The sequence below is a fragment of the Mus pahari genome, chromosome 22 (assembly GCF_900095145.1).
Source record: "Mus pahari chromosome 22, PAHARI_EIJ_v1.1, whole genome shotgun sequence".
NCBI lineage: Eukaryota > Metazoa > Chordata > Mammalia > Rodentia > Muridae > Mus > Mus pahari.
The window spans coordinates 14489149-14504657 of record NC_034611.1 but is presented as its reverse complement, the minus strand read 5'-3'; the positions used below and the strand labels follow the sequence as shown (position 1 = coordinate 14504657).

At 42.5% G+C, this 15509-nt stretch overlaps 1 non-coding gene across 1 annotated transcript; it reads right to left on the bottom strand.

Moving 5' to 3' along the window:
- Positions 1-1044: 1044 nt before the first annotated feature.
- On the bottom strand, positions 1045-1171 carry LOC115063041. Its single transcript, XR_003842924.1, has one exon. It is a non-coding gene; the product is annotated as a small nucleolar RNA SNORA17 (small nucleolar RNA).
- Between the last annotated feature and the right edge of the window lie 14338 nt (positions 1172-15509).

Here is a 15509-nt window from a genome sequence, read left to right as displayed (position 1 = left end):
TTCCCCAGGGCTATGTCTCCTATGATGCCCAGGTGATGGGTGGGGCCAGTTCTGTACAGCCCTCAGACATCAACATGTCCCAGGTTGTAGATTAGGATCTTTGGTGGTCTTTTTTGCCTGGTCTTTAGTGCTGATAGGCCCCTGTTGATGCAGGGCTATGAACTCAGACATGGCTCCTGGTAGTAGCACAGGCCAGAACTCACCATGGACCCAAGTGCTCATCACCAGATACTCATATCAGGCTGGTCCCCTCTATCCTTAATTCTTCAGTTCTGCCTCTCTTCCTTGTGCCCATATCATTCCTTTTCTCTTTCTCTTCGCTTTCTCTACAATTGACTTTCTTCTCTTAGTGGAGCCTGCTGTCTCTGAGTGTCTGGGATTGTCTCAGGAGTTCTATGCTCTACCTGTACATTATGCTGTTAGGATCTAAAAGTCACTGAAGGAAGACCCAATGGTGACCCCAGTCAAAGGCATGTAAACCTTTTATAAAAAACTAGGGGAATTTTAGCTAGGGCTAGGTAATCTGAAATTTCATTGGTGGGTGCCAGGGAAGTTACATGGGTTGGTTTCTGATTGGCTGCTATGTTAATTTTACTATAATTTGGTGAGGCCTTGGAGAATTTTAGGAACTGACTCAACTGCAATCTTACAGAATCATCAGCGATTAACAACCCATTGTCAACATCTCTGTCTACTTTCCTGGGAAACTGAAACTTCTTTATTCTTATGTTTTTTACTCTTTTGGGGACCTCTCAATGGCACTGGGGCAGGACCATCTCAGGCATGGTCTGTGTGGCACCCAACTGGTGGTTCTTTCAGGTTTCCTCCCTGTCCAGTCCCCATGGAGCTGGACTGGTAACGGGCTGAGGGTCATCTTCAGCTCACTCCTGCCTGGGGCCCTTGGTCACAGGTGGGTTTTGTTTTTTGTTTTTGTTTTTGTTTTGTTTTGTTTTAGCTTGTGGCTCACTTCCCACCCTGGGAGTCAGTTAGGACATGGCAGAATCCGCGCTGGTGGTTGTTTCACACTACCTTTTTTTTCCTGGAAGTATTAGGCTAAGAAACATTCAGAAGTTCATAGATCTGAATACTGAGCATAGACCTCTCTCCCCTCTGCCACCTACTGACGCACATGTGACACAGCAGCCAAACCTCCAATGCCTCTATGGGCAGGGAGCTCTAAACTTTTAAGACCTGGAAGATATTTCACATGCTAGGAAGTGACAGAGAGTATCAATAATATCATCCAGTAGATGTAGAATTTGTAACTGTAAGTCTAATATATAAGAATGAAGATTTACTTAGAGCTGAGCTCAATTAAGCACATCATTTCATAACTAATGAAAAAAAAAAGTTAAGCTTGTGAAGGGCCAAATCATAAGCCATGAATTTCATGTAGATGAAATCATACAGGAAAACAACTTATATCTCAACCTTGGAGTCCCTTGCCCCCAAAACTGAGCCTTTATCTATAATAAACAACTCAGGAATGTGGTATCTTCTAAGTCAAATTGACAGCATGTCTCCTGTGAAAATATCGATTGCTACATAGTAAGTTCTGTTAACAGCCCCAAAAGGCCAACATTTGATCAGCAAGTGAGAAATTCCTCAATTTTTGTTCTATCTTCCAATTCAATACCATCCAGACCAAGCCTGTCCATCATAAGGGATGGCCATGCTTTTACTTGCTGGTTTGTTTCCCCAGGCCAAAGAATCTCCATCTGGAGGCTTTCCCTTTCCCCTTCTATAAACCATTTCTCTGTTTGCCTTTGAATCCTGGCCCACCTCAGGGCATGATGGCTGACCACCTTCCTGTAACAGCTGAGGATGGCCAGCCTTTCCTATTCTCATTTGTTCAATATTTATTTCCACACGTGTCAATTCAAGTAATAAAGCTCTGACTTAGGTTAAAAGACCCCGGCTTGGTGGGGCCCACATGCTTTCATGGCCAGTTCACCCTTGCTCTCTGTTTTCTTCTTCACCTTGGGGTGGTGCAAATACCCAGAGCCATCTATGAACATCTTGCAATTGTTGAAAAAATAAATCTGGTTTGGGGCCTGTGGTGGCTTCAATAAGAATGGTCTGTCCACATAGGCTCATATATTTGCAAGTTTGGTTACCAGAGAATGGCATGATGTATAGGTGTGCCCTTGATAGATGATGTATAACACTGGAAGTGAGCTTTTTGTTTTCAGTTGCTCAAGCCAGGACCAGTGCTTCTCTTTCTGCTGCTTGAAGATCCAGGGCTGCTGGACTGACACCCACTTCACGGGTACCCTAGTGCCAAACACGTCTGCTGCTTGAAGATCCAGATGTAGAACTCTCAGCTCCTTCTCCAGCCCCATGTCTGCCTGCATGCTGCCATGCTCCCCACCATAAAGATAATGGACTGAACCTCTGAAACTGTAAGGAAGCCCTAATTAAATGGTTTCTTTTATAAGACTGTCTTGTCATTGTGTCTCTTTATAGCAACAGAGCACTGACTAAGACAGTGCCAGATGCCCTTCACATTTGCTGCCCACTTCTGCTGAGACAGCTCATGTCATGGCCTTTGTTCTTCTGTCCACGCCTGAAGCATCCTGCTCTCACACTGTGGACTGTGTTTTGTCAGGGTCTGGGCTCTGCCTTTGTCTGCACTGGGATCCACCAGGTTTTGATGTACTTCTGCATCCACATAAAAGCTCAGAGACCCGGACTTCTTCCTAACCTCTTATCTGTGTAATGAAAGGCTGTGATGATGGACTGTGGCAGCGCACACCTTTAGTCCTAGTATTTGGGAGGCAGAGGCAAGAAGATCTCTGTGAGTTCAAGGCCAGCCTGATCTATATGATAGTCAGGGATATCAAGAAAAAATCCTGTCTTCAAAAATACTAATTAAGTAAATATAAAAATTAAACATTTAGAAAGAAAGAAAAGCTAGGATGAAGATCAGCCAATGGTACAGAAAGTGTTTCCCTTCCTAGCTTCCTAGGACTTTGGGACACACCCCCTCAGTTCATGGGCTCATCTTCCTGAAGTAGAAGCTGAATCTCTTGGTCTGTTTCTGCTATGCCATCACTGACTTGCTGCTCAGACTCTACAATCTCACGTGTGGCTTCATCCTGGAAAGCAGTCGAGAATGAGGAAATGGAAAGCAAGGGTAACAACAGTGAGATGACTGGAGATCCATCAGCAGAGCAAGCCTGGCTGAGACTCTACAAGATACCATCTACAGTGTACTTCCCAGCCTGTACCCTGCAAGAGTGGCTTCAGGATTTTTCTTGGGTGAATCGCAATATACTTAGGGTTTTGTTTCTAGCTTTCACTCTCTGTCTACCCAAAGATTCTGGCAGCCCCCCCTTTATGAGTTAACATTCTTGAGTCTAACAAATGTGGCTTCTGTAGCCACCTGTGGTCACACTAACTGGGTTCCTGAGTGGGAGGCTGGAGCTGTATGGGAGAAAATGGCAAGAGAAATAATGGATGCCAAGACATGATTTTCTGTTCAAGGCTTCACGGTTTTACTAAGAGTCTGTGCTTATAAAGAGGGGAGCCCCCCCCCCCCCCATCAATCCATTCTTGGTGCCTGTTGCCAGCCTGTAAGTGGATCTGCAGGATACTGTCTCTGGAATATCTCAAGGTCTCAACAGGTAGTGGTGGCAGGTGTAGAACAAAAGAACCAACAATAGAGCCACCTAGGTTGGAAGGCTCCACTCCAGGTGGTCTCAGGCTCAGTGGCAGCAAGGTCAAAGTCAGCCTGTTTCAAGGTTGGGGGAGGGAACAGCCTTCAACTGTGGTAGATAAAAGTCCTATTAAGATACATTCTCACTGCTCATCGGACATTAGGGGATCCTGTGACTCCAGTAAATAGACCATGCCATGGAGAACCAATACTTCAGTTCTCTAAGCAGATGGGAACTTAAGCAGGATATACTTGGAGCTGAAACACATTTATTTGGGTCTCGAGTAACAATAGTGGGTGACAACTAGAAAAGAATTAGAGCATGTGTGACCTTCTCAGATACTCAGAACTATGTACTGGATATTTGGACAGGCATTCAGGGTGTGGGTGTAGACTGACTCTCCGTTTGGGGGACTTGTTGGAAAGCCCATTTCCAGGACCCACAACAGTGAGTGCTTACTATGCGACTCATGCTGTTTTAAGCTCAAGACACACACAGACTTATTCAATCTTTGCAAAAGTCTTCAAAAGTAAAAACATATTCTCACTGTAGTAATAAGAAACATGAAGCTTAGACACAGGAGAAGCCAAGGCCATACTTATATTCCCAGCGGTAGCATTGTAGAGTTATGGTGGAATATAAGGATGAGAGAGAGGGAGAGGGAGAGGGAGAGGGAGAGGGAGAGGGAGAGAGAGAGAGAGAGAGAGAGAGAGAGAGAGAGAGAGAGAGAGAGAGAGAGAGAGAGAGAGAGAGAGAGAGAGAAAGAGAGAGAGAGAGCCTTTTAACAGTAGTTGGATAGTGAGACTGCATTCAGTATAGAAATCTTCAGTGCCAGGCTGGTGAGATGGCTCAGTGGGTAAGAGTACCCGACTGCTCTTCTGGAGGTCTGGAGTTCAAATCCCAGCAACCACATGGTGGCTCATAACCCTCTGTAACAAGATCTGATGTCCTCTTCTGGAGTGTCTGAAGACAGCTACAGTGTACTTACATATAATAAATAAATAAATCTTTTTTTTTCTTTTAAAGAAATCTTCAGTGCCATTCTCAAATGTCTAACTGGAAAACGAAATGAAGAGGTGGGATGTAGCAGCCTGAATTTGCACACATCCAGGTAGTGCCGGGGCTCACTCTTCTTTGAGACCACAGGCTTTAGGGCCAAAGTTCAGTATTCTTCCCTGAGGTCTGTTTATCTGAGCAGAGAAGCTTTAATAATCTGTGAGCCACATGCCAGAGAAATTGCTGCACTAAAATGAGCAAGTCCACAGACTAGTAGAATATTCCAAGGTTGTGTAACTCTTTTCACACCTGCCTCTAAAGCATGATCAGTATTTTAGAGAATCTATACCTAATAACAGTCACTGTCATTTCTTCCCAGACTGTACCCTTCAGTTCTGGACAGTCACTAATCTGTTAACTTTCTTTGTGTATTTGCCTACTCTGAGTATATCTTATAAATTGCATCCTATTTGTGACCCTTTTCTACTTAGTAAGATGTTAACATGCTCCACCCACAGTCTAACATGAATCTTTCTGCCCCATAAGATTTCTTTCTGTGGTTCTACAACATATGTCAGCTGATGCATACTTACTTACTCATTTGAGTTTATGCTAAAGTCTATAGAGCAAGCATATTTTTTTTTCCACATCAATTATCCAGTGGTTGGGCACTTGTTTATTCCCTGAATTGTTTTCCAAGCCAAAAGAAAAAGCATGAAGCTTCCAATTCAATGATTCTTATCCCTGGAAAGATTTAGAATTCACAGGCCATTTTGAATTTTGTTAGTACCAACACCAAAATTGAAGCATGGAACACTTTATTGTAGTCATTAGGGCCAACTCCCGGTGCTCCTGTGTGTGGACAGCTACATGTGACTGACATGTGAGTAGGAACCACAGATGCAGATGCCAAGGATACTAAACAAATTCATTATTATATTTTTGTTACATATTTTCAAACAAATAGGAAAATTTAAATTTTAATTAATATACAGACTTATTTTTAATATTACTTCTCAAAGTTTACTTCTTTGAAAGCACAAACACATTGCTGTGGGTGGACTCTGTTATATTTTCTAGGATTATTTTGTTTCCCCTTTTGACTCTGTTCTGTAGCTTTTACCAGGAGTACCATCCTGGAATGCCCAAATGGCTTCCACACAGATTCAAGTTTTATTAAAAGAATTCCAAATACATCCCAGTATGTTGGAAACAGTATCTGATTTTCTACCGTTAGTAATTTCACCAACTTTAATTTGTTTTGTTGGAGCAGTTTGGAGTTTGGAGCAAATGGAGACAAAACATGACTCACAGTGAACTCACTGTCGGAGGCCAGCACCTCACATGGTCTCCATTTCCTCTCAGTGCTTGTTCCTTTCCTCCTGCCTCATTATTTGCCAGCCAATCCTGCTTTGGAGCTAAACATGAGAATACCCGGAATTGAAGGATTCCATCTTGTCAGGCCAAAAGGCGAGTTGTTTCTTCCTCAAACCAGATTTCCTATTGTGCTCCATGAGTTCCATGGCTCTGGTGGGAGCTGGTCCACATCTGTACAGAGTCAGCCTTTATAGCACAGTAGGAATACACACAGTGCCCTTGCCCCTGCTTTGCCCTGGGTTGGCAGTGAATTTAGCTCTCTAGCTAGGTTAAGATCTTTGGTTACATCAAATCTTCAACTGGCAGAAGACCAGATGTAATTTTTAAAAGAGAACATTGTCATGAAAATTATTTTAAAGGTGAGCTGACATGCTACCTAAAGCAGCCATTGGGGTGGCATGGAGCAGGGGGGACAATGGTCTTTACTGAATACTCTTTTTATTCTCTTGAGGGGCGACAAAACACTCTGCAATGTGTCAAACAGTTGTTTGGAACCTCGCGCCAAATACATCCTGCAAACCTCAGCAGATTATGTATCTCAAGAAAAAGAAACATTTAAAGCCGTGAATTCTGTCAGACAACAGTCCCATACTGTGGCTGGCAGGAAGTGGTGATGGACTTTGTCATCCTTAGACCCCACAAGGAGGAGCTGTGGAAGCTGTGGAAGCTGTGGCCTTCGTCCTTCAAAGAAAGGCTCGCTACCAGGTTTTGCCAGAGTTAGGAATTAGAAGATTCCTGAAATGAGTATAAACGTTATCGAGGCAGAAGCCTGAAGCTGAGGCGGAGCAATGCCCAGCAGTCTGCCTCATCCTAGGGACTCTAGGTTGGCGAGCTCCTCAGCTGTAAACACGCTGAAGTGGTGTGGGTCCTTGGGTTACGGTGAGGATAAAATATGAAATAGCTGTAAACACGCTAAAGTTGTATGGGTCCTCGGGTTATGGTGAGACTAAAACATGAAATGTTCAGCCACCTTAAAGCAGTCACATAAGTATAAATGTTGCATGCTTGCTGTGTGCTGAGCTCTTGTTTATGCTTAGTGAAGCCAACGGTTTCCATCTAGAAGGTAGTTACCCCCTTGCTATGGAATGGTAGATGTGAGCTTAGGTGAGTACTTCAGCAAAAACTGACCTTGTTGCTCCTTCCTCCAGTGTCTCTTGCTTTTGGCTCTCTCCGCCCAACCCTGTCCTGGTTTTAATCTCTCCTTTAGATTGTTTAAAATGTATATGGTGTGTGTGTGTGTGTGTGTGTGTGTGTGTGTGTGTGTGGTGCATACGTGTGTACATGTATATACAGGCCAGAGGTGGATGTTTTCCTCAACTGCTCTCCACATTATTATTTGAAACAAGATCTCTCACTGAAGCTGACTGATGGCTGGACTGGCTGGCCAGCAAGCCGCAGTGATCCATCTGTCTCTGCCTCCCCACGCTGGGATTACCATGATTGGCTTTTTACATGCATGCTGGGAGGGAATCCAAGCTCAGGCCTCTTGCTTGTTTGATAAGTACTCTACCAACTGACTGGTCTCCCTCACGCTTTCTCCAGAATTTTTTCTTCACCGTATGGCAAATAGATCTATTAGTGAATCCAGATCCACATTCTTTTGATGGACTTTGCATGTATAAAACAGTTTTCTTTTTTTCCCCAATTTTTTATTCGGTATTTACTTCATTTACATTTCAAATGCTATCCCGAAAGTCCCCTATACCCTCCCCCCCCCTCTCCCCTACCCACCCATTCCCCCTTCTTGGCCCTGGTGTTCCCCTGTACTGGGGCATATAAAGTTTGCAAGACCAAGGGGCCTCTCTTCCCAATGATGGCTGACTAGGCCATCTTCTGCTACATATGCAGCTAGAGACTCGAGCTCAGGGGGTACTGGTTAGTTCATATTGTTGTTCCTCCTATAGGGTTGCAGCCCCCTACAGCTCCTTGGGTACTTTCTCTAGCTCCTCCATTGGGGGCCCTGTGTTCCATCTAATAGCTGACTGTGAGCATCCACTTCTCTGTTTGCCAGGCACTGGCATAGCCTCACAAGTGGCCGCTATATCAGGGTCCCTTCAGCAGAATCTTGCTGGCGTATGCAGTAGTGTCTGCGTTTGGTGGCTGATTACAGGACTTCATAGAAAAGTCCTGGGGAGTATTCCAGTCTGATCAGGTCAATTGCTCAAAGCTGCCCAAGGGGGGCAAGCGAGATCTGTTAAAGACAAAAAGGAAGAGAGTGGAGGGACGAAAGGCTGTCAATATTTTGATTTCCCAAAGGATAAGGTAAAGGAACCTTATCCATCTAGTCAGGACCTGCTGTAGTTGATAGTTGGGGCTGAAATGTCACCCAAACCTCAGGCTTGGTCTTCAGCCTGTAGTGGAACCTTCAGGGTACGGAGCATAGAGGGATAGAGTTTGATCACTGAGGGCACACTTCAAAAGGAAGTATAGGATGGCAGTACTTGTTGTCCCTTTATTTCTGTTTGGCATGCTCTTTGCTACAGCATATGTGCCTTGCGTGATGCAGAAGCCCACTACAGACCCAATATTCCATGGACTGAAACTCTGAGCCAAAATAAAAGTTTACTCTTTTAAAGTTGATTTATCTCAGCAGTTTTTCACAGAGATAGAAAGCTAAAGAGTCCATGACCATCCCTAATGATGAAATAAGAGACCCCACTCACTTCTCTCTGGTCAGGGACAACCTATGAGGAACTCCTGACTACTACCAGCTCCCAGACCTTTACATAGGGACTCAACCACGCTCCCAAGCTACTACAGATTTTCTCCTCCTTTGCCTTGATCATACAGGCCTCTTACATTCATCTCACAGTTTTGTGACTCTTTGGGATGGAACAGGTATAAAAATCCTTCTTCCAGTAGCGGACTGAAGGCAACAAAACTTTTATCTCTATCAAACAGGCTCTGGATCCTTCTATGAAAGAAGCTCTATTCTCTGCAGCAATAGCTTACACTGCCAAGTGCTGTGTAGTGCCCGTTTATCTGTCTAAATTTAGCAAGAACACATGGGTTTGTGTGTGATGGGACTGGGCAACATAAGTTTAGGCTCAAGGTTTTTGTTACTTATCCTTAGTGTTAGCTCCACCCTGAGAAGAATAGAATATGGGACCACTAGTCCCTATTCATGCTGGTCAGTATTAGGGGCATGATTTAGGACAAGAAGAAATGAAGTTATTTCAATAAGGCCAATAAGTCACAGGTGCGTGTTGAGTTGACCTTGTGTTGGCCTCTCAAGGAATAAATGTATGGTCTATGTTTGGCTGTGGAAGAGAGGTATGGCACTCAAAATAAGTGGAACTAATTTAGATAATTGGAATTATAATAAAAATGTTAATTTGTTAGACAAATTTGGGTATTTTTAATTTAAAGAAAAACTGGAACAATGAAAGAGCTTAGTAAGAATTTGATAAACAATCTAACTGAATAAATGAAAAACAAGCAAAAAAAAAGAACTTGATAAACAAGCAAAAGTAAACACACAAACTAAAAAACAACAACAAAAAAAAAACCAGAAACAAAACAAAATAACAGGAGTTCATTCAGCTCCTCCTCACTGGGCTAGAATCCATATAAGGTTTTTTTGGTGAATGTCAAAATGATGCTCTTGAGAGAAGTCACCCACAAAGTAAAAGGAACAAATAAAACACTCCTTGAAATTACTAAGGAGTAAAGACACGGAAAGTTGTTGGTGCTTGCAAATTGGTAACAAGTTCCTAAATAACAAACAACCAAACAACAACAACAACAACAAAGACCACTAACCAAGTAAGATTCCTCTAAACAGTGAATCAAACCATTTAAATGTAGATGCAAGTTTGCTTGCCTTCTGCATTAGTGCTTCTTAAGGCTCTACATTTCCCAATTTCAAAGCCAAATTCAGTTTCACAATCATAATTCAAACTCCCAGGCAAGTACTGTTTATCCTCTGTTTCTTAGAAGTGAATGTTTCTTTCAGTTCTATGGACTCAATTATCAATTATTCATCAGTACCTAATGGCCTAGTTGGTTTGGCTTAACCCAGGCTTTTCTGAATTAAACTCACTTGAATCACTTCTCTCATGTAAGTATGGCAATCTAGGAGACTCAAATTGTAGTGGAAGTTTTTCATCATGGTTCTGGAGGCTACAAGTCCAAAGTCAAGGTGTGGGCAGAGTGTTCCTTCTGAATGCTGTGAGGGAGGTGTATCTACCCACTGTAAACTAAGGCATTGTTTCTTTAAATTATCCTTGGGTCCATTTTCTCAAAACAGTCTGGATACAATAGTTTAAGATGTGCATCTTAAATTATTCATGGACCATCATTAAAGACTCTCCTTTGAAGGTTTAGTAGCATAGGTATGGGATCCTGCATTTTCATGAAGCCCTCAGTATATGTTGCATGTACTCAGATGTTCGAGAATGGCTTTGCTGATTTAATAAATGTCTGGTACAAGTTTGCCTTAGCCAATTATACCAATTTCTGGTTTCAAATTCTGTGTTCTTGTCAGGTACAGGGATGGGTGCCCATAATTACAGCAACTCAGGAGGCTGCGGCATTTGAAAGTCAGTCTGAACTACACGGTGGATCCAAAGACAGTCTGGACCACTTAGCAAGAGTCAGTATCAAAATCAGAAGAGCTAGAAATGCAATTTTGTTTTGGAATATCTGTCAGGTAGAGATGAGGCCCTGGGTTCAACCTCCCCTACCACAAAAAACAAATAAAGTGAAATAAAAGCATAAATAAACACGTAGATAAATGTTTGTCCTCTTGGGAATGTCTTTTGTGGCCATAGGGTTAAACACACTCTATTCTTCTCTTATTACCTCAGATGTTGCTCCCAAAGTCTCCTTAAGCAATGTGCATGAAGTTGTTAGCATAGAGCCTCATAATGTAAATGACCATTAGATGGTTAGTGTCTCCAATGTGCTCCTTGTCACTATCCTTGTGACAAATTCTACCATGCTGACTAATCGAGGACAAGACATGTCACTCAGTCTCCCAGGTCCCTGCTTCTCTTTGCCAGGATGCTACACGCTACCCCTGGGAAGTTAGCTGTGTATGCATCACCTGCCTGACGTGATCTCTTTTTGACTCACATTTCAACTCTGCTGCTTTTCTTGGGTCACATTCTTTCTTGGGTGTTTCAATTTCCTACCCACTGTTTCTTCAACACGGAAGTGTGTGATCCACAGTGGGCATCTTGTTGCTTGCAGAGACTGGGTTGTGTGTCTGAGCTTGGATGCAGATACCACATTTGTGTGCCGCTTAATCAGAAAGCTGCATCTGAGAAGCAAGACTTGAGGCAATCATGTGCCTTTGTGGTTTTCCAGAATCCCCACAATGTTCTGTGGCACACATCTTAGGTTAGACCTACAAGAGATCCTCCAGGTTGTAGTTTTTGATTGGCTCCTGGGTAAGCAATGCTGCTGGACTGCTTAACTTCAATTTTCTGCATGTCATATGCAGAAGCCTTCAACAAGAGATTGTTCTACTGAAGGTCATGACGATGCAAATGTGATTTGCATTAACTAGAGACAGGGCTTCTAGTGTGGAGTCCAGATTTTTCTCAGGCAGGCACTATAGTCTGATTCTCTCTCATGTTCAGGGCAGTGGCAGCAGGCTTCAGGTTCTTGTCATCCATGAATTCCTGAGGGAAAACAGTCACAACCATCAAGTGAACTACTAAACTGGTCTGCTTGATAGATGGGGTCTAAAGTATCTTTTATGGTATTTTTACCCTCTGATATTTTCTATTTGTGATATGTTTATTGAGCTGTAACACATTGGAGGATGAGCAGTATCTATGCATCATTATCCGATGAAGTAAACCCACTCTATTTACATAGGTGTCTTTTTTTTTTCCTTTGGTTTTTCGAGACAGGGTTTCTCTGTGTAGTCCTCGCTGTCCCGGAACTCACTCTGTTGACCAGGCTGGCCTCAAACTCAGAAATCCGCCTGCCTCTGCCTCCCAAGTGTTGGAATTACAGGTGTGCGCCACCACTGCCCGGCACATAGGTGTCTTCTTAAAGATCATTATTTATACACAACCTTGAGAGACTTGAGTGTATTATTGCCTTCCTCTCAAGAAGTACTAGCATTGTGTGATCTAAAAACAAAAACTTTACATAGTGTAGCAATTTTTATAATTCAAGAAAGAAACATAAAATTTTGACATTTCAAAACAATGCATTTTTTTTTGCCAAGGATATTATCAGTTATCTTGTCCTTTTTTTGCATGTTTGTTTGTTTAGTTCCAGCTTCATGTTTTATCTAACAATGAATACCATCCCCTGTATTATTAAACATAAAAATACAAATCTCTCAAGATCAATGTTTCTATCCTTGGTTCTACTTGTAAATCCATTTCTACAAAGTGAAATACCACACTCCACCACACAGGGGAAGCATCGCTCTTTCTAGATTCAATTTGAAAAGCCATATTCTGCGGTTTAAGCAGAATTTCAGAACACTGAGCCCCACAGAAGTGATCTCACTAGTAAGAAAGGTCTGTTGGTTAAAATTCCACCAGTGTAACCTTTGGTTTAAAAGTTTATTTGGAGAGCTGGGTCTTTAGTGAAGCCTCGGGGGAAGTAGCTTTCCTCTGCTGTGTGGGATTCTGTCCAGATGTCTGAGCAGACTGGGATGCAAGCCATGCACCATGTGTGGGGAGGGAATGAATTCTTGCTCAGGATACCACAAAGGTCCTAGATTCTTGTAAGATAGAGGCAAGAAAAGTCAACAAAATTAATAATAAGGAGAGGCCTGGAGAAAGAGAGCTGACTGGACAAATGTTGTGTCCACAGAAGAAGTGGAAGGCAGTCTGGTATGATGACGGTGGTGATGATGATGATGATGAGGATGATGATGATGATGATGAGGATGAGGATGATGATGAGGAGGAGGATGATGATGTTGTTGATGATGATGATTACAATGAGGAAATAACCACCCTCAAAGATCATTTGAGCTCATACTTAAAATTCCAGCTGTAGTAAATGGTAACAGAATTTATATTTGGCTCCAGGCTACGAGCTTAATCTAAGAAGGTACACAATTTTGAATGTATTTTTATTTTGTCTCTATGACAACAGAAAAGAAAAGACAACTCACTTATTTGTGTTTTCCAACTGAATACTAGGTATACTAGGGATGACTTGAAGTTCCATCAAATGAATATCCAGCCATGGCTTCAATATGGTATTGCACTGGGTCATTATTAAGGCTGAAGTGTTAAGGGAGTGGTAAATCCTTGCTGAAATCCACCCCTCTGCTCTTGACAGCTGTGAGGATGTGCATGTAGAGGGAAGGGCTCAGCAGAGCACAGACCAGTTCCAAGATCCATGAACTGATATTCTCTGTGCATTTATGTATCATCCCAGGCAGAAATAGCATAGTGGCAGCCCTGGCACAGAGACAACGTGGCATTGGGTAACATCCTTTCTTAGAGTCAGCTCTATCCAGAGGCAATTGTATTCAGTTCTTTCAGACATCATAGGTCACAGCACTGAGGCAATATGCGACAGGGTGAGCTTAGCAGGGGACCTTGTGTTGCTACAGTCACATTTCTTAGTTCCATTTCAGAGCTATTCGTCTGTCCTTGCCTTACTTTTGAGCTCCAGATCTGTCTATACAACTGCCTATCTGAGACCCTCACTAAGGTGTTTCTTTTCTCTCAGTACCATGGGTCCCTGGCTGTCACACATCCAATGAAACACAGCATCACAGACTTTCAAAGTTTGCCCTTCTCTCATTCCCAGTTCCTGAAGCTAACTGTCAAAATCTTGGTTATATTTCCAACAATGGTTTTCCATTTCTTTTTTTTTTCTTTCCCCATCTCCATTGCCATCACTTGAGTCAGCAAAGTCACCCTCTCTTTCCATAGAAGAGCACCAAGTATCTTCCTGTCTCTCTCTAATCCCATCAGTCTTCCTTCCCAAAATATAGGCAGTCCTGGAGAATGGAAATTATATTGTATTTGGGGCCTATATACATTAAATATCATTTTTCTTTTCTTTCATGTGGTCCAAGGTAGCCAACTTGTCGCACTGGCCTGAGTTTTTTCAGCCTTTAGTACTGAAAGTCTTGTGTCCCAGAAAGTCCTGCTTTACAACAGTCCAGGACAGTAGCTCACCCAAACCCCTGGCCACACCTAGTTTCCCAACCTCATCCACTTCCTCTTGTATCTTTAGTTCCTAGAATTCAGCAGAGCTTTGTTATTGTATCCTGTAAGTGGGCTGTGCTCACTGTTGGATATGTGACCTTGACTTTCCCTTTCTATGACTTCTGGCTCCCAGAAGTACACGTTGATGTCCTTTGTCACATGTGAAACTTGTTGGGTCATATTTTGGTGGCACCTCATCATGTAACCCTGGCCCTTTCTACCAAACAACCTGAAACTGTCACATATATTCTCTTCTTCCTGAATTGGAGATGGAACTCAGAGCCCAGAAGCCAGAGGCAAGAGCCTCAGTTCCTACCTGATCTTTCTATCTATGTAATTTCTGTATTTACAGTTTTATCATTTAGTAAGTACAATTTATTAGATTGGACCCTTTTCTCTTTTATTTAAATTAGCAGTTCTCAACCTGTGGGTGTCCACTCTTTTGGGAAATGCCTATCAGACATTTACATTATGATTCACAACAATAGCAAAATCACAGCTAGGAGATAGCAATAAAATAATTTATGGTTTGGGACCACGATATTAGGAACTGTATTAAAGGGTCACAGCACTAGGAGGACTGAGAACCACTGCTTTAAACTGTGTCCAGAGGAGTGTGTGCCACCATGTTGTTCAGTGAATATTTATGGAAGGAACTTGACCAACACAGGGAGTTCAGGTGTCTTCCCATTAGTTTCAATTAAACCATTGGACTTTCTATCAGAATGCACATTCTTAGCTTCAATTCTGTGACTTTAACACTGTAGTCACCTGAAAATTCTGTTTGGTGGGTGGACCTCAGAGGCAGGAGTTTGCTCCTAACGCCCTCCCCTAACAAACCACGGAGATAGCCTGTAGAACACATTTTGAGATGGGCTGAGCCCTGACTTTTAAAAGCCATCACCCTTTGTACTGCCTTGTCCATATGGGGTTTGTCACCACTGAATAAATTAGACCCCTGGCAACTCTGACTTCTTAGTCAACCTTCAGGAAACTTCTAGGTATGGGAAATACAAAGACAAAAGGCATGCTCTTTCCCCTCTATTATATCTAGCATTTTCTGCTTATTTTCTCAGAACTAGCTTAAATGCCAGAATGTTATAAACCCTTTAAATGCCTCTACAGAATGATTTTGACTGTATTCTCTGCTACTGACTACTGTTTCTTTGTGTTTGCCTTCTATTTCTTTCCTTTTTTCTTTTATTTTTCTCTCCTTGCTATATATTATTAACTCCAGTTTCAGTGAGAAAGAACCAGAATTTTCAAATTCTTAATTATTTTCTCTCTCTCTCTCTCTCTCTCTCTCTCTCTCTCTCTCTCTCTCTCTCTCTCTCTC